General features: G+C 37.2%; 1 non-coding gene across 1 annotated transcript; it reads left to right on the top strand.

Moving 5' to 3' along the window:
• Nucleotides 1-24310: 24310 nt before the first annotated feature.
• On the top strand, nucleotides 24311-24382 carry TRNAR-ACG (transfer RNA arginine (anticodon ACG)). Its single transcript has one exon. It is a non-coding gene; the product is annotated as a tRNA-Arg (tRNA).
• The last annotated feature ends 499 nt before the right edge of the window (nucleotides 24383-24881 follow it).

Here is a 24881-nt window from a genome sequence, read left to right as displayed (position 1 = left end):
AAAAGCTAAGTTATTGAGACATCTAAAAAGATTCATATTAAAGGCCAGGCACATAAGATAGACACATTCCTCTTTTACAGTCATAGTAAAAGTTGGCAGGTGCCTAGATGATGTAAATCATGAGTTTCTTAAATTCCCTCTGTCTTTCTGAAAGCCAGTCAAGTACTAGATTCTGAAATTACCAACATGAATATCAAGATTTCTTTGGGTTAATATTAGGCCTTCCTAAAGATGCTTCTATAGTGTGAATATGTTCCCTGGAGAGTAGCAGGTAGTGACTCCTGAGCACAGGAAATTTCTCCTTCATAAGAGAGAATCAGAGGAGGACTTCCCTGGGGGTCCAGGGTTAAGACTGCCCCTTCCAGTGCAAGGGGTGTGGGTTCGATTCCTGGTCAGGGAGTGAGTTCCCACAAGCCTCACAGCCAAAAACCAAAACATAAACAGAAGCACTTTTGTAACAAAGTCAATAAAGACTTAAAAAATGGTCCACATTAAAAAAAAAAAATCTTGAAAGAGAGAATCATAGAGAATGGAACTAGGCAATGTGATGTAGTATTTTTAAGTTTGGAAATGGAGAAGAGAGGGCTCAGGGCATGACCCTGGGTTGTCCCTTTAGAATCCCATGGCAGGCCAGGAATAGGATGGACAGAATGAGATCCTTGAAGTGCAGGATGGTGCCTAAAAGATAAAAAGGGCTCCTTATTAGTATTTTTGGTTTATTAATGTTTCACTGGATGACCACCAGTAAACTATTGTAAAATCCAAACTCCACAACTATTGCTGTTTTTTTTTCAAATAAGCAAACTAATTGGAGATGTAGAACTATAGTTCTCTTTGAGAGGCAGTTAAGAATGTGACAATCAGATGAGGAAAGGCCCTAAAACTGAGGAGTATACACTTTTCTTGAAGGAAATCTTTGGGTTTATGTTCACTTTAAATGCTGAGAAGCTTAAATGACATTTTATAACAGTGAGTGTATCTCTATAAATCTTGAGTTTCCAACAAAAGATATGGCCGAATTAACTGCAAATTAGTTAATTTCCAAATAATAATTCATATTTTAAAGTGGGCTTAACATATGGGAAAATATGAAAAGTGAAATGCTTTATATCCAATTTCATTATTGTAAAGTTGCTTCATAATTAAAATTTCACCAGAAGTTATGTTGTAGTTTTGCAAACTGGGACCTGAAATAGTAAATAACAGCTGTAAGGATTCTGGTAACTTCCTAAACTCTTAGTAATTAGCTGTTCATAAAATTATTTAGAATGTCATTTTTATTATGTCACCAAGTAGTTAATATTTCAACATGGTTGTATCCCAATTAAAAATTTGAATTTTCCAGTGAGAATCAGAGCAGCAAAAATACCTTTTCGGTTAATAACAGGATTACTCAATACCACAGATTGCGACCAGCTGAAAGTTCCTGTGAAGCAGGGTTTCTCAACCAGGGGATTATTGACATTTTGGAGTGGGTCAGTTTTTTGTTATGTGGGCTGTCCTATGATGGTAAGATTTTTAGCCACATCTCCAGGCTCTTCCCACTAGATGCCAGGAGCACCATCTTTTCAGCTGTGATAAGGAAAAATGTCTCCAGAGACTGCCAACTGTCCCCCAGCCTGGGCCAGAGAGGAGGGAGATGCCCCCTTGTTGAGAAGCACTACTCTAAGGGAATAAATACTCCTGGTTTTCACATGGGCGAATGGCTTAGCCTTTGGTGGTTGGCCCAAGAATACACTTAGGTTTTATGGCCCTGAGTCATGCTTCAAGTAGTATTAATTCATCTGACTCATTCTGAACCTCGGCTAGTAGAGAACAGTGCCCAATTCTCTGGGTTACTGATTTTGATAACTGAGTGATTTGATGGTTCTATAATTCAGACTGTCTCTGTTGCTTGCTGTATGGCACTTTAAGGAAATTATAAATTTTAAATGGCATTTTTACTAAGCATCGCAAGAGTAACAGTGACTGTATGTTTCTAACAAATACACAAAGATGTAATTTTAAAAGTGTTTGTGTGCATAGATCTTCTTGGCATTTGGGGCTAGAATCTTTCTGGACCTCTTTAATTGTCCAGCTTTCTTTCTTGATTCATTTACTCTATGAAATAAGAAATACACAGATCTTTCTAATTTTACTGAAGATACATTACACTTCATGAGATGGTGTCTCATGGATCTGATGGTGGATATCTGTCTGTGTTTGTGTGTGTCTTTCTCTCTCCCACACACACAGTCACACATACACATTTCCTGTGGTGATGGAAAGCAATGGTATATAAAATTTGAAAGAAAAGTCTAAAGAAAAACCTTTAAAGGTTTTTTTAATGACAAGGGAAAGACAGTGTGGCATTCTTTCTATATTAGCGCTAGTCAGATGTGAGTATACACAAAATGGCCAAATCTAGGAATAAAGTGCTCCCCAAAATAAACTCTGCTGGAAGAGCATTACTCTTTAGTATTCACCATGTGTGTTTTTTTTTAATTGCCCAATATAGAAGACTAAAACTTTTCACTGTAAGCTTTTAATATGTTGTGTATTAATGTTAGTAATAAATGAAGACTGGTGTTGCTTTGCTTAAAGATAATTATTTTAAAAATATAATCTGTCATCAGTGAAAGAGCATGTGAGATTCTTTAAGGTCTTTAGTGTAACTGCTTACAGAGCACCAATGGTGGAGGAGTGGAAGGCAAGGCTGGGGAAGGAGTTTTTTAACTCTTTATATTGGGATATAGCTGATTAACAAACAGTGTTGTGACAGTTTCAGGTGGACAACAAAGGGACTCAGCCAAATGTATATACATGTATCCATTCTCCCTTAAACTCTCCTCCCATCCAGGCTACCACATAACATTGAACAGAGTTCCATGTGCTATCCAGTAGGTGTTGGTTATCCACTTAAAATATAGCAATGTGTACGTGTCCATCCCAGACTCCCTAGCTATCCGTTCTCCCCATTTCCCCCACTGTGAACCATAAATTCATTTTCTAAGTCTGTTGGTCTGTTTCTGTTTTGCCAGTAAGTTCACTTGTATAATTTATTTTTAGACTCCACATATAAAAATGTCATAGGATATTTCTTCTCTGATTTACTTCACTCAGTATGACAATCTCTCCATCCATGTTGCTGTAAATGACATTATTTAATTCTTTTTAATAGCTGAGTAATATCCCATTGTATATATGTACCACACCTTCTTAATCCATTCCTCTGCCAATGGACATTTAGTTTGCTTTCGTTTCTTGAGTATTGTAAAGACTGCTGCAGTCAACACTGGAGTGCATGTATCCATTCATATTATTCTCTGGTTATAAACCCAGGAGTGGGATTGCAGAGTCATACGGTAGCTCTGTTTTTAGTTTAGGAACCCCCATACTGTTCTCCATAGTGGCTGTACCAACATATTCCCACCAACTGTGTAGGCAGGTTCCCTTCCCTCCATACCCCCCACTTTTTTTTTTTTTTTGTAATAGCCATTCTAGCTGGTGTGAGATGATATCTCGTTATAGTTTTGATTTGCATTTCTCTAATAATTAGCGATGTTGAACATCTTTTCATATGCTTGTTGGCTATTTGTTTGTCTTTTTTGCAGAAATGTTCATTTAGGTCTTTTGCCATTTTTTGAGTGAGTTGTTTGATTTGATGCTTGTAAGTGTCATGAGCTGTTGTAAATTTTGTAGATTTTGTAAATTTACGAAACACTAATCCCTTGTCAGTCACGTCATTTGTGTATATTTTCTCCCAATCTGTGGGTTGCCTTTGTTTTGTTTACTGTTCCCTTTGCTATGCAAAAACTTTTGAGTTTAAGTAGGTCTTACTTGTTTACTTTTGTTTTTATTTCCATTATTCTGGTAGAGAGAGAAAAAATATTTCTGTGATTTATATCTGAGAGTGTTCTGCCTATGTTTTCCTCTTTGGTCTTTAATCCAGTTTGAGCTTATTTTTGTGTTTGGAGTTAAAGAATGATCTAATTTCATTTTTTTACATGTTGTTCAGTGACTCAGTTACGTCCAACTCTTGGACCCATAGACTGCAGCACACCAAGCTTCCCTGTCTTACACTATCTCCCAGAGTTTGCTCAAACTAACGTCCATTGAGTCAATAATGCCATCCAACCATCTTATCCTCTGTCACCCGCTTTTCCTTCTGCCCTCAATCTTTCCCAGCATCGGGGTCTTTTCCAATGAGTTGGCTCTTTGCATCAGGTGGTCAAAGTATTTACATATAGCTGTCCAGTTTTCACAGCATCATTTCTTGAAGAGACTGTCTTTCCAACGTTGTGTAGTCTTGCCTCCTTTGTCACACATTAATTGACCATAGATGCATAGGTTTATTTCTGGATTTTCTATCCTGTTGCATTGGTTTATATTTCTATTTTGTGCCAGTACCATACTGTTTTGATGACTATAGCTTTGTAGTATAGTCTGAAGTAAGGGAACTTGATTTTTCCATTTTTCTTTCTTAAGATTACTTTGACTATTTGGAGTCTTTTTAGCCTCCACACAAATTTTGAGATTTTTTTTTTTGTTTGTTTCAATTCTTTGAAAAATGTCTTTGGTAATTTGATAGTGCTTGCATTGAATCTATAGATTCCCTTGGGTAGTATAGTCATTTTGACAATATTGATTCTTCCAATCCACGAACATGGTATATCTTTCCATCTGCTATGTCTTCTTTGGTTTCTTTCATCAGCATCTTACAGTTTTCTGAGTACAGATCTTTTGCCTACTTAGGTAGGTTTATTTCTGAGTATCTTGTTCTTCTTGATGCAGTGGTAAATGGAATTGTTTCTTGAATTTCTCTTTCGGGTCTTTCATTGTTAGTCTATAGCAATCAACAGATTTCTGTGTATTAATGTTGTAAACTGCAACTTTACCAAATTCATTGAGTTCCAGTTGTTTTCTGGTAGCATCTTTAGGATCTTCTATGTATGGTATCATGTCATCTGCAAACAATGACAGTTTAACTTCTTTTCTAATTTGGATTCTCTTTACTTCTTTTTCTTCTCTGATTGCTGTAACTAGGACTCCCAAAACTATGTTGAATAAAAGTGGTGAGAGTGGACATCCTTGTCTTATTCCTGTTCTTTAGAGGGAAGGCTTTCAGCTTTTCACCACTGAGTATGATGCTAGTTATAGGTTTGTTGTGTATGGCCTTTATTATGTTGAGATATGATCACTCTGTGCCCAATTTCTGGAGAGTTTATATCATAAACAGGTGCAGAATTTTGTCAGAAGCTTTTTCTGCATCTGTTGAGATTATCATATAGTTTTTATTCTTCAATTTGTTAATGTGGTCTATCACATTGACTGATTTTCAGATATTGAAAAGTCCTGCATCCCTAGGATGAATCCTACTTAATCATGATGTATGATCTTTTTAATGTATTGTTGAATTCAGATTGCTAATATTTTGTTGAGGATTTTTGCATCTATATTCATCAGTGATATTGGCCTGAAACAGAATTTTTTGAGAGCCTTCAATGACATACCTTGTGATGAGATATTCTTACTATGCGCTGTATCTTTCTAATTTATTTTGGTCATTGGTCATAAAACTGACTGTGCAGTGTTTTTCAGGTTAAAATTACCTCCACACACTTCTGAACACTTTATTCTTACTATATCCCTTATTTGTGAATATAAACTCCCATAGAGAGATTAAGTTACTTATTATAGTTTATTAGTAATATGTAAAGATAGGACTTGAACACAAGTTCTCTTGACCACAAATGCCCACTACCTTTGTGTTCTCTCATCATTTATTTTGAAGAACTGTTCACCCATTTGGAGCCAGGAAAAGGAGATGTCTCATTTTTTTTCTCAGCATGCCAGTCAGGCATCCATGTTTAGGAAGTTTTCTCTGAGGTTTATCATAACCAAACTTTTAGCCTTTGTTTAGAAAATAAGATTAATATTGTGCAGCTGAAATTCTAAATTTAATATATTAAAAAGGAAAATAAAAGCCATACAAAAAGAAAATTAATGAGAGGACTATATATTATATTTTAAAGCTCATTAATTAATATATAGTAATGTTACACTAATTAAAAGTTTATTATTTATGAATGAAGATCAGTGGAAACAAATAGAAACTATAGAAATAATTCTAAAGATATCAGAATTTAGCGTATGTTAGAGGAAGTACTTCAAATCAAGGTGAAAAGATTAAATTTAAAAAGTATTAGGAAAACTGGATATTCATCAAGGAAAAAGGAAAGTGAAGAGCAAGATGGGGAAGGATATTAAGAGGTACAAACTACTAGATTTGAAATAAGATAGAAGGATGTATTACACAGCACAGGGAGTATACTTAATATTTTATAATAACTTTAAGTGGAATACAATCTATAAACATATTCAATCACTCTGTTGTACAGCTGAAACTAATATAATATTGTAAATCAACTATCCTTGACTAAAAAATAATAAACCATAAAAGTGTTTGAAGAAACCATAAAAGAATTGCTTTATAATTTTCATTGAGGAAAAACCTTCCTGGCATTATAACCCAGATGCCAAAAAATATATTTTTTGACAAGTTAGCTACCAAACACAAACACACACAATTGCACAAATCATTCATAGAAAAATACACTATGAAAAAATAAAATCACAGGAAAAACTGGTAAAACGTTTAGAACTAATGCTAGAAAAAAGGCTAATTTCTTGATTAAAAATAGGAGTTCTTATATTGATAAGAAAAAGACCAACAAACTTAATGGAGAAAAAGACATATTTTATAGAAAATAAAATGGATGTGGGTAACAAGCATGCAGAAGCTTGCCCAACCTCACTTATAAGAGAATTGCAATTTAAAAATATACTGGAAATACTATTTTACTCTTTGGAAAATATTTTAAAACATGTTTGATCATGAATTGGTTTTCTTCCAGGATGTGGGAAAATATGAACTCTCATGGAAATGTAACTTGTTACAACCTCAGTGGAAAGTCATTAGGCAATATCTAAGAAAATCACAAACACATGTGTCCTTAGACCCAGAATTGCACTTCTGAAAAATATTAAGCATATAAACTTTGTGTATGCAAAGTGACTTGGGTACATGGTTATTTATTGTAGTTTTATATGTCAAAGCCAAAAATGGGAAATAATCCTATGTGCATCAGGATGGAAATGATTAAATATACTCAGTGTTATCTGCTGCCATAGGAGAGAATAAGAAAGTTTTTATGTATGGACATAAATTCATTTTCATGATTTAGTGATAAAAGTGTGTGTATACACATACATATACACTCATCTCTACATTTATTCGCATACTGTACACACAAAATTACTCTAGAACTATGTGGACAAATGATTCATAGTTGTTGCCTCTGTAAAAACTGGGTACTCAGGGACTGGTGTGGTGGAGTGATTTTTTTAAAATATAAACCCTTTAGTACCTATGGGATTTTGTGCCATGTGAATGCATTGACTTTTAAAAAGTCAATTCTGAATTAAAAAAAAAATAATTTGAAACTGAGTGTCAGAAGACATGCAAGTTCTTCAGAATCCACCATTGTTGAGGTGAATCCACAAGCTCAGCCTACTTGCTTCAGTTCAGTTCAGTCACTCAGTCACATCCAACTCTTTGCGATCCCATGGACTGCAGCATGCCAGGCTTCCCTGTCTATTACCAACTCCTGGAGCTTGCTCAAACTCATGTCCATCGAGTCCGTGATGCCATCCAACCATCTCATCCTCTGTCTACTTGGTGTAAGAGCTTTTTGCTAATCCATCTAGCCATTACGAACAATAAAAATCGTGGAGTTGCATTACTTGACTCTGTTTGATTTAGTGTATTCTTGAGCTTCTTCTTTTACCACCAGTACCTCAAGTCCTTCTGAATCAATATTTCTGATTCAAACCCTTGTGAAAAACTGTAATATTGATTCAATTATTTATTAGTACCACTATCTGGCTTTTTTGCCAGAGCATTATTGGCTATTGGTCAGTCTATATTTTGCGTAAACTTGCAGCAGTGACTCATTCTCATGCAATCAGCTATGGCCAGGTTGTTAGTTAATTTCAGTCATATATGATTGGAATCCTTTAGAGAGTGATTGCTAAGAATTCCATTTCTCCTGCCAACCATTATCCCATGTGTTTGCTTCCTTTGCAGCAAACCTTCTCAAAAAGCAAAGAAATGAACAAACAAAACAATCTCTTGCTCGATTTCTTTCTTTTCATTGTTATTAAATCTGTTCTAGTCTCACTGCTTATCACCCAGTCACCACTGACCTTTGTCAATTGCTAAATTCAAAGAAAACAATCAGTCATTTTATTAGACTTCTCAGCTGTCTTCTTGTCAGGCTAGGATTTGGAAATAGGGAAAGAAGAATGTATATAGAGATTATACTTTATCTGTATTGCTTGAATATTTTAGGAGAATATATGTATACATTACTTGTAAATTTTTTAACTTTAAAAACAAAATACTTTTTAAAAGTCTTACAATATTAATGTAGAGCATGGCTGCATTCAGGGATTTAATAAAATCCTGATTATTAGTCCCTCATTCTCAGTTTTACTCATGTGCTTTCATTCATTTTTATACTGTCCTTGCTTTATTGCAATGTGGCTGCCATTTACCCCAAAATTGTTATCTATTCTCAGCAGATCTGCTTTTCTCAACTAAGAGGTTCAAAAGAGTCCTGGAAATATTGCTGCTGCTGCTGCTAAGTCGCTTCAGTCACGTCCAACTCTGTGCGACCCCATAGGTGGCAGCCCACCAGACTCCCCCATCCCTGGGATTCTCCAGGCAAGAACACTCGAGTGGGTTGCCATTTCCTTCTCCAATGCACGAAAGTGAAGAGTGAAAATGAAGTCGCTCAGTCATGTCCGACTCTTAGCGACCCCATGGACTGCAGCCTACCAGGCTCCTCCGTCCATGGGATTCTCCAGGCAAAAGTACTGGAGTGGGGTGCCATTGCCTCCTGGAAATGAGTCTCACTGAATTATAATTGGGTAGTAACCAAGCAGGTGTGTTACTTTGATTGGTCAGGGCAGATTGTAGGCTTCAGTAATACCAAATGAATTAGGAGAAACAGAGGAATAGTTTTCACTACAGGTCTGTATGCTGGCACTAGAAGAATGGTAGGATGTTTTAACTACTACCAAACTTTAACTTCGGAGAAGGCAGTGGTGACCCACTCCAGTACTCTTGCCTGGAAAATCCCATGGACGGAGGAACCTGATAGGCTGCAGCCCATGGAGTCGCTGAGTCGGACAAGACTGAGCGACTTCCCTTTCACTCTTCACTTTCATGCATTGGAGAAGGACATGGCAACCCACTCGAGTGTTCTTGCCTGGAGAATCCCAGGGACGGGGGAGCCTGGTGGGCTGCCATCTATGGGGTCGCGCAGAGTCGGACACGACTGAAGCAACTTAGCAGTAGCAGCAGCAGCAAACTTTAACTTATTTAACTTATTTTCCTTTAACTTATTCGAAGACTTACTAATGTGTGTATTTTTCTGAACTTGTAAAATTCAGCTTAAATCAGTGTAAAAGGCATCCATCTACATTCCTACCAACTGTTTGTAAATAAATGTTATACTCTAAAGCTGTCCCCCACCTGTAAGAAACCTATCTATTTTTTCTTATATGATTCTTAAGTATCTTCTGACAATAAATTGGCAGTGAAATGTTTAATCCCTAAGGCATCACTGGGCCAGTGAAAAGAAGTGGAACAACTTATCTACCAGCATTACTTTTTGGATAAAAATGTGAGATACTAATTTGACTGATCTTAAAGAAAAAGTGTTTTAATTTTTACTTTCAAGTCAGATATGCCTAGATTTTAATCACTATGGATAAGAGAGTGATTTGGATCATTCCTCTTAATTGGTGGAAGGTATATTGACTATAAATCCCCAGCCTGTCTCACCCCAATAAACTCTACATCTGTTTATCTTAATTGAAATTGGAATAAGTGCAAAGGGATAAATGTGATGAGGAAGATAAACTGCTAGAAGCTGTTAACATTTATTATGATCATCCCTACATATTGGCCAACAGATATTTTTAGAAAAACTTAGATTAATGAATGCGGGATCAGGCTGCCATAATTTAATGAAACCTATCATTTTTCTTTCCCTGTTGGTTTTATATCAATGTGGAGGGACTTGTTTGTCAGAAGCATCTATTTATCTCACGGAGCCAGCCAAAATAATCTTGTGTGCAGTTTTTAGGCAATTTCTGCAGTAAGTCAGGTAAATAAGGTTACCAAAAATTACACCAAAAACCGAAATCTATGCTGAGCACCTCTTATGTTGTAGGCCTCTGGGGTATAACAGTGGGACAAGAGAAAAACAGTCATGACCACAAGAAGTTGACAGTTTAGGACTACTGAAAAAATAAAATTAGGACAGAATGAAGCCAACTCAGAGGACTCTTCAGTCTTACTTCAGGAAAGCATGGAAAAAAATCTTAGACAAATTGTCAATTTATATGATACACTTGCCTTTCCATCCTCAACAAGCACTGATATGATTTTATATGAACAGAATTGCTGGTGATTTCCTAGTTCCAGTAAGTATGGAAGTCAAACTCCTAGAAGTTTGACTACAGGAGGTAGAAAAGGAGAAAGGATCCTTAGTCAGAGCCCAGTTAACCCTAGAGTCGGTCAGAAGGGATTCTTTTGCATCTGTGCACTTCACACACACACACACACACCCCTCCCCCCCCTACCCCAGATAACTTATTATAACCTCAGCCTTAGAAAGCCACAGGGTGCTAGTGAAAACAGAATAGAAAAATATTTGCTTCCTGTACAGGAATAAAATCCTTAAGTAACATCGGACTTCAGACTTCAGATCATACTATTGACATCCCCTACAACAAGCAAAGCCTAGATCTCCATTCTGTGGTTGGAAGTTGGGACATGAGGAATTTACAAATGGAGTCACTATGTGGATGGAAGGAGTAAGACATACATTGGCAAAGAAACAATCCTTCCTTTTATTAGCTCATCTAAAACCTTTTAAAACTGAGACTTAGTGATTGGTAGTCTCCCCAAACAAGCCACAATATAATAAAATTAAAACTTTGTATAAGGTACTGGGTGATGCACAAACTCCCTGATACTTCTCCAAAAGTCCAGTCTGAGAATCCTTGCTGTAGACCTGGGGTGCTCCTCCTTCCTGAAAAGCAGAAGAATAAAGACTGGGGGAAAGAGTAGGTGAGGAAAGTAAATGGGATCAATGTTTAAACTCATATCTGTTTCAAAAATAACATAAGAATGGTGAAAAAACTTTTTCATATTAAAATACTAATTTTTAAAAATAATCAGTCTGTTGGGATGTAACCAGCATATCATAAAATTCACTCTTTTAATATATACCATTTAGTGTTATTTTTAAGTATATTCAGTTGTACAAGCATCGCTAGTATTTAAACTATTTCTCTCACCCTCAAAAGAAACTCTATGGCCCTCAGCAATCACTCCCTATTTCATCTACTCCTTAATCTCAAAAATAAATATACCTATCTACTTTCTGCCTCTTTATATTTATTCTTCTATATATTTTTTGACATTTCATATAATGGAATAACAGAAGGCATGTATTTTTGTGCCTGGCTTCTTTCACTTATTATTTTCCAGGTTCATGCATGTTATAGGATATAGCAGTACTTCATTCCTTTTTAAGGCAAAATCATACTACAATTTTTCAGCTGATGGGCATTTGGGTGTTTTGACTTTTGGGTGATTATGAATAACACTACTTTGAATATGCATAGAGAAGTTTTTGTGTGAGTGCACGTTTCAGTCCCCTTGGGTGTACAGTTAGGAGTACGATTACTGGGTCATATCATATCTGTATGTGTACATTTTGAGAATATCAACCTGGGTCACCTGTGAGTTAGTCTCTATTAATTGTCTCTTACCTTGAGAATGGATCACGTTGTCCACATTCTTTTGAATTACAATCTAAGGTATTTGTCACCCTTATAATACAGATGTAGAATACGCACTGTGTGGTTTCTATGCTATAGGACAACAACATACTGGCATATTGGGTTGAGGTCAGATTTTCATATACTTCTTTGAAGAGTATTATTTTTCAGTCAAGATTTGAATTCCGCAGGTTTTATTTGATTGGACTCAAATAGCAAAATCTAGCTCTTAAATGGTAGCTCACATCTCATTTCAGATGCCATTCAATTATCTGGAATCTGTTCTGCATATGCATAGATCAGGAATTAGCAAGACATTTAGGGAGTGTTTGCATTGATTTGAAATTTACCTTTGGCCTTCTTTTTGAAAATTTGTATTGGAATATAGTTGATTTACAATGTGTTCATTTCAGGTATATGGCAAAGTAAATCAGTTATATATATAAGTATATAAAATTTTCTTTTCCCATATAGGTTATTACAGGATATTGAATAGAGAGTGAACTTCCTGATCTTAGAGGAAATTCTTTGTTTTTCACCCACAGCCAGCTGTGGGTTTGTCATATATGGTTGTTATTATGTTGATCTTTTTTTTTTTTTTAACACAGGGAACCAAGAGTTCTATCAGATGAAAAACTTTAAAGATAAGTCATCTTGTCTGGAGTTTATCCTTGTGTCTCATCTCTATCAAGTTTGTATCTCTTTGCTTAGGGATCTCTCTCTCATGTGTATTTATGTTAACTTCTAATATATAGAAAGAGATGATTATTGCAATTGCACTAGTGCTCGAGAGGTTTTCTCTAAAACACTAGAGCACTTGGAATGTCTAATTTTCAAACATGTAAAATTGGAATTAGCTCATTTAATGTAACAGTAACAAATTTTGAAGTGAGTTTTGCATTGTGATTTGTTTTCTAACAGATTTAGAGCTATAGCTTCTTTCCTTGAAACGTCTATGGTCAGTGTTCCTAGAGGCTCTGATTTTTTGATCAAGCCACTGCAAAGCAGATTTTCTCTTGAGTGTACCTTTCTCTAATGTATCTAAATGATCTTATTCATTGTCTGTCTTTAAGTTTGTTCTTTCTCAGCAGTTTCCCGCACTTCTAGTACTTCTAGGTGTTAGTATTATGATTAATCCTAACAGTAAAGTTGTTCTAGATTACTTGTGCCCTGGGTACCACCACTGTCCTTGTGCCCCAGGTACAATGACTGTCCTTAGATCAACTGGCCTAAGGATGTGCTGTCACACCCTGAATCTACACTGATTTGTTCCAATCAGGTTATATATCATTGCAGGGAGAGAAACAAATAAGTAGAAGGATCTTCCAGGGTCCCCTCAAATAAATCTTATCGGCAGTTGAGAGAGGACATCGGTGGTTGGGACTAAAGGTTGGGTGGTGGTATGCCAGGGAAAGGGTGAAGGTGTGCCTATGCAGTGATGGAAAAAGTGTTTATTCTCATTAGGTTGAGATTACAGAGGTGTATAAATTTGTTAAAAATCCACTGAATGTACACTTACAGATTGGTGAATTTTATTGTATGTAAATTATGCATTCAAAAAGAGGATTTAAGCAAAGATATCCAGAAATATTACAGATCTTAAAGAGATTAAAGTATGTCAATAAGTAGTTTAAGGATAAAAATCAATGAAGCAACTGTGTCCACCACACAGCTCTAGAACAGTAGAAATTGACTTCTGCTGTAAGGACAGAGGTGTTGCCTAGATACAGCTGCAGAGCTGCTGAAACCTCTCAGGGCTGCCTGATGTTTGTTTGCTCTGAGTCTTGTTCTCCAGTCCCTTCTGTTCAATGAAGCTTGCCAGATCCACCATATCCTTCTAATACTTTCCATTTTAGAGTTTGCCTCTATTATTCTCAACAGAAGCACCCGGATTCTCATAACAGTTTACCTTAAAGAAAACATTATTTAGAACCAGAGCTTCAGTAGTTAACAATGAATTGCCAAATTCCCTCAATTTGCACATTCATAGATACCAGCATTAATTAATTTTTGTAAGAATTTCAGTTCTGTTTTGTGGTGTGGATAAAGAATTATTAAGTACCAATTCAGTTTTGATTTTAGTGCTTAGTGAAGTGTTTGCAAATGGTAGGTGCTCAATATATATTTGCAGACTCTATGAAGAAGCCAAAAATATTCCTGATACAAGGGACATCAATAATCAATTAACAAGGAAGGGACAATTTAAAATATTGGGGAAGAATTCTGGTGAATAACTTAATTTTTGAAAAAAATAAAAAAGGAAGAATTGTCAAATGAAGCCAAAAAGTAATAAAGCATTTGGACATTGTATTTATGACTTGATTTCTTTGTTTAAACTGGGAGAAGCAGTGGCAATAGTCTTTGAATTCTTTTTCACTATCCCATTTTCTGCTTTCAAAAATTTAAGTGGCATTTCAAAGTCTTCAATCTGTCATCACCGTCTTTTGTACCCTGTAGGTGTAAACAAAGCCAGTTTAGGAAGAAAACCATTATCCTCCTGAGGGTTTGGTTTTAACAAATGATAGATATAATTTCTTTTAATCATTGTCTCCTTCTCAGACTCTTGGCTCCAGACCCATGTGGTTATTCACCTTCAAACCTCCATTGCAGCACTGCTGACTCTGCATTCAAACTGTGCTGAGAAATAAGCTGCTTTGACATTTAGAGGCCTAAGGCTTCTTTTCTCTTTTCAAAAATTATGTAAGTTAGCTACAAGCGGTTTTGTCTGCTCATATGGTTTCAAAGCAGATGGTGAATTCTCACCTCAGCTGGATGGAAAGGCCCTCAAAGCATTTAGTGGTGTTTACCAGTTGAATCTTAACTGCTTGTGCTTGGGAGCCTTTGGGAACATATGATCAACAATCATGGATATCAAAATCTAATGGACAGTATCAGCTTCAAAACTAAAGCAAACCATTAACTCAGTTCCTGATTTAAAGTCACGCTACTTATCCTAGGCAGATGTAATGAAAGTTCATTTAACTGAAATTTATCAACCAGGAGACCCCTGGGACTCCCTTTCCTTGCAATTGTTTTGCATTTCCTTTGCAGGCTGTGATAGTATGATTTCACTCTGATTGTGTTCACCAAGGTTATCTCACCTTTAGCTTTCTTATTGCTTATATTTAACTAGAAATTAATTTAGTGTAGGAGTGTAGCTGTATGCACTTGACATCCTTTCACTTACAAGATTTGTATTTTTATCCATGTCCTGACAGCACCATTTCATAACTCTTTGGAGACAGGGACAGATTTTCTGTGCTGCAATGCAATCTAAAAGGTGTGACTATTTCTATAATAAATATATACCTGATGTACACCATATTTTTTGCACAATCAGTGTTCTTAGTGAGCAAAAGAAAAATACATTGTAACTTCACCTCTTCCCTCATTCTTAATTATAACAGGCACTGCTGCTGCTGCTGCTGCTGCTGCTAAGTTGCTTCAGTCGTGTCCGACTCTGGGGCACTAATAGGGGTGTATTATCAATATAATCAGTCACCAATAAAGTAAGCAGTGTAATTTCTATTTAAGGTTTTATTTTGGTGTTTTGGTACTTACTTGAAGCAAATCAAGACCATGTGGTACCTGCGTTGGTCTGTAGTCACACTGGTGATCTGTTGCCTTTTTTTTTTTTTTAAATAATGAGGACATGAATTCTTCTTAAATGAGAGGATGTTTATGTCTAGAGTTGGCAAAGCCCCATAGTTCGTGGCTTTAGAATGTTTCTAACAAGTTTATGTTTAAAGATTGTCTTCTAAGGACAACAGCAGAGTGGATATAGAAGGATTATGCCGAGAAGTTCTGGGAACGCTATTAGAATGCTGTCTCTACCATGGTAGAACATCGTCTTAATGTGCTATAGGTCTTTCACACAAAGTTGTGTAAGTGACCTGTTATAGAATGATCTAAAAATTAAAAGATTTAATACTAAAAATGTATCACTATCAAAAGCAAAGATTAATGAGGAAAATTGTATTCATTCCACAAATGGAAAATGTTCAGTTTTCCTCTCAATCAGCTTATCATTATTTGATACGGCTGCCCATTCTCCTTTTTAACATGAATTCTTCCCTTGGCCTCTTAAGACACCATTATGCTCATTGAACGGTTACTTGTTAGTCTTCTGCACTTGTTTTTCCTTTTCTTTTCAACTTACTACCAATTAAAATATCCAGGATTCAGCCCTTGGGTGTCTCTTTCCTGTCTATACTTATTCCCTTTGTGATCTCTATTAAATATTCAGTTGTGAATTCCATATGTGTGTTGAAAACATTCAAATTTCTTTTATGAACCTCTTTTATGACCTTCAGGCTTTTTTATTAAGTTACTTACTAAAAACTTCTTCTTAGATGTTCAATAAGTATCTCATATTAAATCTTTCCCATGGTGAACTCATGATCACCACACTTAACCTTGAATCTGCTCATCTCTTAGACTCCCTAATCTCAATAAATGTCACATTGCCATTTACTCAGTTATTGAAACAAAGCCTTGAAATCACTCTTGACCTCTTTAATGTTAGAGCGTACGTTCAAATAATCAGTTAATCCTTGTTAGTTCTTTGGTTCCAGTTTTTCTTTTGAATTGAATGACTTTCTCATTTCCTTCAGTGTTAACACTCTAACCGAAACCACCATTATTTCCTACCCAGTTTACAACGGTCACACTACTTGCATTCTTGCCCGCCAATTCTCCAGACAGCAGCCAGAGGAAATTTTAAATAATGTAAATCTGATCCTGTCATTCCACTACTCAAACACTAAAAAGTCTTCCAATATTTCTTAGAACAAAACTCAAATTCACCATGCTTATAATACACACACACACACACACACACACACTGGACATGACCCATAACCAACCTCATTTCTTACAAACCTTCTTTCTTTCTCTATGCTAGTCATGTGTCTCTCCTTGGACTTCAGAAAGTTTCCACCTGAGAGCCTTTGTTTTCTCTATTTCCTTTGTCTAGAATGTTTTGCCTCACATATAATCATGGGTCTTTCCTCATTGCCTTGAGGTAGGTACTCAAGTATTCTTCTCCTCAGAAGAGTCTGCCTTGAAACTCTATTTGAAATGATCTACCACCCCATCACATTATCCCTCTCATTCCCTTATATTTCTTAACAATAGTCATTTCCTAGTATATTTTTGGTGTATGTACATAGGCACATATAGTAGGTATTATATCATTTATGTATGTATTATTGGATTTCCTTGCTAGAATTTAACATCTTTGAAGGCATGGACATTATCACCAGTGTTGCTTTAGTTGCTAACTTGCGTCCGAGTCTTTGGGCTTCCCTCATAGCTCGGTTGATAAAGAATCTACCTGCAATGCACGAGACCTTGGTTTGGTTCCTGGGTCAGGAAGATCTCCTGGAGAAGGGATAGGCTACCCACTCCAGTATTCTTGGGCTTCCCTGGTGGCTCAGCTGGTAAAGAATCTGCCTGCCATGCAGGAGACCTGAGTTCGATCCCTGGGTGGGGAAGACCCCCTGGAGAAGGGAAAGGCTCCCCACTCCAGTGTTCTGGCCTGGAGAATTCCATGGACTGTGTAGTCCGTGGGGTCTCAAGGAGTCAGACACGGCTGAGTGACCATCTTCTTTTCTGACTCCATGGACTCCCTGCCAGGCTCCTCTGTCCATGGGATTCCCCAGGCAAAAATATAGGAGTGAGATGCCATTTCTTTCTCTAGGGGATCTTCTTGACCTAGTAATCAAACCTGTTTCTCCTGCATTGGCAGGCAGATTCTTTCCTATTGAGCCACCAGGAAAGTCCAAGGACATTATCGTTTCTGTTCATTTCTATCCCCAGTACCAAGAATTGTGCCTGACCTATAGCAGATATGGAATAAGTAATCACTGAATGAATTTAACGCAAAAACATGGAGTTGAGACCACTACAGTTATTGTCTACTAGGCAGAGCCTTCAAGTGACCATGCAGAGGTACTTTTCATGCTGAGGAAAGTGCCCTCTGGCCTTTAGCAGAGTTTTCACATTGCTACCAACTGTTGATCCACCTACCTGGAAGAGTATTCTCTAATGAAACTTCCTGTGATAATGTAAATGTTCTATACTACCAATTATAGTAGCCACTAGAGGCTTTCCTAGTGGCTCAGGGGTAAAGAACCCACCTGCCAATGCAGGAGACATGGGTTTGATCCCTGGGTTGGGAAGATCCCCTGGAGAAGGAAATGGCAACCCACTCCAGTATTCTTGCCTGGGAAATCCCATGCACAGAGAAGCCTGGTGGCCTGTAGTCCATGAACTATATAGCCTGGTAGGCTGTAGTCCATGGAGTCACCAGAGTTGGACACAAGTTAGTGACTAAACACCATCACCAACAACAAAGGCACTGTTTTTGCACTTGAAATATGGCTAGTACAGCTGAAGAAGTGAATTTTTAATTAATTTTAAATTTTCAAGTTTAAATAACCATATTTACTACTAAATTGGATAGTGCAGGTCTAGATAATAGGAGGCAAGTGATTGCCTGCCTTAAACAACCTTGAGCTAGGTCTTTTTCAGTAAATGTTAAATGAACCTAAATTTCCTGGTTCCATTTTCTTATTCTTTGCAGCTTGTGTGTGTTTAGCTCATACTCTCAATACAAAAAGAGAAAATGGAAAATATCTCTTTTTAAATGTGCTCAGAGCAGAAGGCCAGTTCCCCAGCATGAGATAGATGCTGTTGGCAGAAGGCTTCCTTGCAAATGCGGATTAAACAAGAAAACACAGGGCACAATTGCTTTCAGTGGAGCCAGTCAGCAAAGCCATGGGTTTTTGTAGATTCCCACTTAATTATACATTGCTTTCTTCCTCTACAGCCAGTGCTGATTTGAATCTGTGGATATGCCTGCATTTACTGAGCAGCCAGAAAAGGATATACAAAACTGAATATTTATTTAACATCTCCCTTATAATAGTACACAGTTTCCAAAATTTGACACAATATAATTTAAAATATATGACCCTGACAGCTAGGGGCTAATAATTATATCACAAATGTTTCCACTCCAACCACTGATAAAAAATAAATTAAAAACCAATCTTAAAAACATGTACAATGAATGGAAAAGGAGAAAACAATATCTATATAAATCATCTTCATGTAGACTGAACACAGGGGAGAGAAAAGACACATGCTTCTCTTTAAGTCCTCTTTTTCCATCCAACCTCCTACAGCCTGATCTGCCTTCTGAAGAAACAAATCAGAGGCTTTCCCAGAGTGGTAGAGTAAATTGTCTGATATCCTAACTTTCTCCTTTTAAATCAAGCTGATCTAGCATTTACCAGATGACTACCCTACATTAAGCAGTGTTTCTCAACCTCAGCACTATTGACAATTTGGAATGGATAATTTTTTGTGGTGAAGCGCTGTCCTGTGCATGGTAGGATGTCTAGCAGACTCTCCCTAACAGATGTGAAGAGCAGCCACCCTCTAACTTCCAGTGTGATTACCAAAACTATCTCCAGATACTGCCAAATATCCCCACAGGTCAAAATCACCCCCAATGGGGAACCAATGAGGAATAAAGTTAGGACATCAAAGCCTATTCTTCTCCTGTCTTTACCTGGACTTTGACCTTTTAAGCTTCAGCTGTTCTCAATCCCATGTTATTCTCTTGGGCCTGAAAATGTCTTTTCTTTAATTGTTTGACCTTAGCCTCAGTTTTGGACTTGCATACTGATATTGCCTTTCTTAAAAACCTTAACTGATCACATTTTCCTCAAGATTTAACCAACAGGTACATTTGCAGGACTTGTCCTTAGTGTGGCCTTTCCTGATTTGTGTCTCTTAATAGATCTGCTTGAGATACTGAAGCCAGACTATATAATCCTCTGGAAGGAAACTGATCTAATTGCTGCTGACCTCAGTTCCAGTTTTAGCTGGTTATTAGCTTGTTGTTTCCGTAGTACTTTATGTGAATTAATAAATTGAGGCCCACAGAATTTATCTTCAAAAAGGAATTTCCATTCTAATTGCCTCAAAGGTTTACAAATTCTAGATAAGATAGCCAATATTAATGACCCAGCAAGCCCACTGCTGGGCATACACACCGAGGAAACTAGAATTGAAAGAGACACGTGTACCCCAATGTTCATTGCAGCACTGTTTATAATAGCCAGGACATGGAAGCAACCTAGATATCCATCAGCAGATGAATGGATAAGAAAGCTGTGGTACATATACACAATGGAGTATTACTCAGCCATCAGAAAGAATACATTTGAATCAATTCTAATGAGGTGGATGAAACTGGAGCCGATTATACAGAGTGAAGTAAGCCAGAAAGAAAAACACCAATACAGTATACTAACACATATCTATGGAATTTAGAAAGATGGTAACAATAACCCTGTATGCAAGACAGCAAAAGAGATGCAGATGTACAGAACAGACTTTTTGACTCTGTGGGAGAGGGAGAGGGCAGGATGATTTGGGAGAATGGCATTGAAACATGTATACTATCATATAAGAAACAAATCGCCAGTCTAGGTTCAATGCAGGATACAGGATGCTTGGGGCTGGTGCATGGGGATAACCCAGAGGGATGGTATGGGGAAGGAGGTGGGAGGGGGGTTCAGGAGTGGGAACTTATGTACACCCGTGGTGGATTCATGTCAATGTATGGCAAAACCAATACAGTATTGTAAAGTAAAATAATAATAATAATAATAAAAAGTGCTTTGGGAAGATTTTTAAAAAGAAACTTTTTCCGCAAATACAACTGAGTATAATGGTAGCAATGCTCCTTACTCCATGGAAGCTTATAGCAAGGTAAAGGTAGATGAACTGGCAGCTCTCAAACATACTGCTATAGCAATGTCCATTTTAAAGTGGACAGGAACTTGCTCCCATCTTTCCTCACATTGTGACAGTGTGCTAAAATTCTATAGAATGGAAATTGAGGAGTTCCTGTTTTACTGCTATGGCAGTGCTAAGCTGATCTGGCAAAATTCAACTTACCAACCCAAGTACCAAAGTCAAACAGGATTTGTGGACCACATCACGGAGAAAACTCTTTTGGGTGCCCATATAGCTCTCCCAAAGAAGTGTGAGCTCCATACTTGGTGCTGGATTTTAAATGACTGCAAACCCCTCTCTCTTGTCTTCTTAACTCCCTCAGCCTCTAAACATGGAGGAATGCTCCTATTTCTTACCCCGATTATGGGATATAAAATGAGAAATGCTTAGTAAAGCATCTTGGGGCTTATTCCAACACATGGTTGTGCGATGGCTTCCCAAGTGGACATTACGTATTTCCCTCTTGCAGGAGTCACCACACGCTCACCCCTAGCCTTTACAGCTGTTCCACTAGAGCCCTGCGCGTGATATGTGTGTGTGCTTCTGCATCTACTTATATTGGCACACTCAGAACTGAGGTTCATTTAGGCATTTTGGGACTGCAGAAACCAGATCAAGCCTTCCTAGAACACATTGGTGATTTTATTTAAAAAAAGAAAGAGGAAAAGCTGACTTCCGTTTTCATGTGAATGCTGTTTGAGAAGTACCTCCTGGAACAACTGCAATATAAAGGGGAATTAGACTTCTCCACTCAAGAGACTGAAGAGTTGCCGCTAGCAAAGCAGGAAAAGTAAACGCCGCAAGTCATGTCTGAGCTTGCCAAGAGGCTGAGCCTTTATTTTAGGATTGTTACCCACCTTCTTTTACCCAATTTGGTAATGAAATATCTGCATAGTATTCAGACGAGTCATCTTTAGGAATGTGATCATTGAAGTTAAACAAGCAAGGGGGAATAGGTCAAAAGATAGTGCATATAGTTAAAAATAGACACCACAGAAAATGTGTTTGTATCTGGCATCGTGCCTTTTCACATTCACTTTAATTGGCCATTTGGCTCACTGTACAAAGCAGACAGATATTCACACCTCTGGGACATGGGGGTTATGGTCCTCTGCTGGCTGCTCCAAACCACACAAATTGGAGACTAAGGCAATTATTTCTGCAACTGATGCTGAAATTGTTTTCCTTTCATATCAATAGTCTATTTCCAAAGTGAAAAATAACAATCACCCCTTCTCTGACAATCACTATTTGCAGAGCAACTCTTCTCTGTTAAAGGTCCTCCCCGCCCCACTCTCTAGATCCCTTCCTGCGTGGTGTCAGATGATGCTACATGTCTAACCTTCTATTATACTCTGGCTGAGCTAACACAGCTGGATTCTCAGTCAACTATGAAGTTTAAATTGGTAACTTCAAATCTGTTCTGTAAATTCCAGCAATAGCTGATTGGTCAGAATTTCAATATTTTGAAAATTGAAGTGTAGTTGATTTACCTTGCCCTGTTAATTACTGCTATACATACAGCAATGTGTGTATATATACATACATATATATATATATGTATATATAGCATTCTTTTAAAATATTTTCTCCATTATGGTTTACCACAGGATACTGAATATAGTTCCCTGTGCTATACAGTAGGACCTGTTGTTTAACTATTCCATATACAAAAGGTTACATCTGCTAACTGCAACCTCCCACTCCATCCCCCTGCCAAACCCTCCCCCTTGGCAGCTGCTAGTCTATGTTCTATATCTGTGTCTCTGATTCTGTTTCATGGATAGGCTCATTTCTGTCATGTTTCAGATTCTACATGTAAGTGCTATCATATGGTATTTCTCTTTTTCTTTCTAAGTTATTTCACTTGGTATTATGATCTCTAGTTGTGTCCATGTTTCTGCAAATGGCATTATTTTGTTCTTTATTATGGCTGAGTAGTATTCCATCGTATATATGCACCACACCTTCTTTATCCACTCCTCTGTCGATGGATGTTTAGGTTGTTTCCATGTCTTGGCTATTGTGAATATTACTGCTTTGAACTTAGGGGGTGCATGTGTCTTTTTGAATTATAGTTTTGTCTGGATATATGCCCAGAAGTCGGATTGCTGGTCCATATGGTAATTCTGTTCTTAGTTCAGAATTTCAGTATCAATGCCCAAGTTAAGTCTCAGTGATTTACCTTAGAAAATGTAAAAGCCATCACATCAACTCTTTTTCTTTCAAAAGAATGTTCCTGTATATTTTTGGTCCCTCTTGTGTATTCCACAATTTATTTTAAGTATAGAGCCACAAACTTTACCAATGGCTGAGGAAACTGTGTAACTGTGTACTTATGACTAGACAAGTGCATAAAAAATAAGTCCATACTGTTTTTAAATTTTAGAGTTTATATATAATTTTATAAAATAATTTTATATTAGAGTTTTGAACTCAGGAAATAAAGGATTTTATTTTGCTTGTTGCAGAGTCATAAAGCAGCACATGCTTAAGTAATTTGCAGAGAACAGCACTGTTTGAGGGAAATTATCTATGATAACCAGTGAATAGAGCTTATGATGGACTAGGAATTTGGGGGCTTTATAAAAATTATTTCAGAGAACATTCTGGCATCTGTCCAAAAGGACATGGCCGTTCTAAGGATAGCTGCCGGGTGTCAGTGTTTTAAATTACTAAACTCTCCCTCTGGATTCCTTCTCTACTTCTCTGGAGATAACATTAGGCCATAGCCTTATATCTTTGAAAACACATTTCATAGCATCTCGATCTGTGAGTTGTTATCATCTCCTAACTAGCTACTGAGTCTTACTGGATCTCATGGGATGAGGTAGTAGGACCCAGCCACCAGTAATCACTAATGGGTTTTGAAAAGGAAAAACTCCTAACTTGATCTGAGGAGGACCATTGTAAAACTAAGAGTGGAATAACAAAATGAAGAGAAAACAGAACAAGCCATCTGCTGGTCTGTTGGGTTTCTTGTTTGGAAACAGGAACTACCTTGAGAATTTATACTCTAATAAATATTTTAAAAAATTAGAACTTGCATTTTTAAGGGACAAAGATAATGTATGAGTATAAATGATGTTCTATTCCTCATACTTAAAGTAGATAATTTGTTTACAAGGCATTTCTGAATTTCTGTGCCACGAGAGATCCTGAAAATGGGTGGCTTTTCTGGTTATGTCCACTTTTCTTAGTTATTTCACACATTTTCTTATAATACAGGCTTAAATTGATTTGGTTGTTCTTGGTTGTCCTAAAACCAATTTTGACCAATTTTTCATTATAGTGGCCTATTTTTCCAGTATTTAATAAAATTACAGTTGATTCATATGGTAAGAAAAACTTCAATAAATGAAGGAAATATGAAATATAGAGAATGCTAAACTTTCAAGTAGAATGTGATATGGCTAATTTTTCAAAGAGAAGCAGTGGCAGAGTTTGCATAGATATTGCAAACTTTTATGAGCTTTGAATCATAAACTAACTGTGTAAAAGCACTCTTCTCAGGAGAATCCACTAACCATTAGTGGTCTGGGAGGGAATGCTTAGTCAGAAATGCTATTTTAAGACTGACTATACCATATTGGCTTCCCTAGTGGCTCAGATGGTGAAGCGTCTGCCTACGGTGCAGGAGACCCAGGTTCAATCCCTGGGTTGGGAAGATCTCCTGGAGAAAGAAATGGCAACCCACTCCGGTATTCTTGCCTGGAAAATCCCATGGACGGAAGAGCCTGGTAGGCTACAGTCCATGGGGTCGCCAAGAGTCGGACACGACTGAGCAACTTCACTTTCATAAAGATACCATATTGGCTCAGAGTATAACTAATAATGACTAAGAATATGACTTGTTTGGACACTGCTTAGGCTGCAGCATTGAGAGCAAAGATAGTGAATTGCACTTTGTGAGGAAAACCAAGATATTCAAGAGATAAAGTATAGGTTGGAATCAAATAAGCAACTAAAAATAATTGTATTGACATCATTAATATACTAAATAGCTAATATTACTGGCTGGACTTCCCTGGTGGTTCAGTAGTAAAAAACCCACCTGCCAATGCAAGAAACATGGTTTCAATCCTTGGGCTGGGAAGATCCCCTGGAGGAGGAAACGGCAACCCGCTCCAGTATTCTTGCCTGAGAAATCCCATGGACAGAGAAGC

This window comes from Capricornis sumatraensis, chromosome 5 (genome assembly GCF_032405125.1).
Source record: "Capricornis sumatraensis isolate serow.1 chromosome 5, serow.2, whole genome shotgun sequence".
NCBI lineage: Eukaryota > Metazoa > Chordata > Mammalia > Artiodactyla > Bovidae > Capricornis > Capricornis sumatraensis.
The sequence above is the reverse complement of the archived record's forward strand: the minus strand, read 5'-3'. Positions and strand labels throughout refer to the sequence as shown.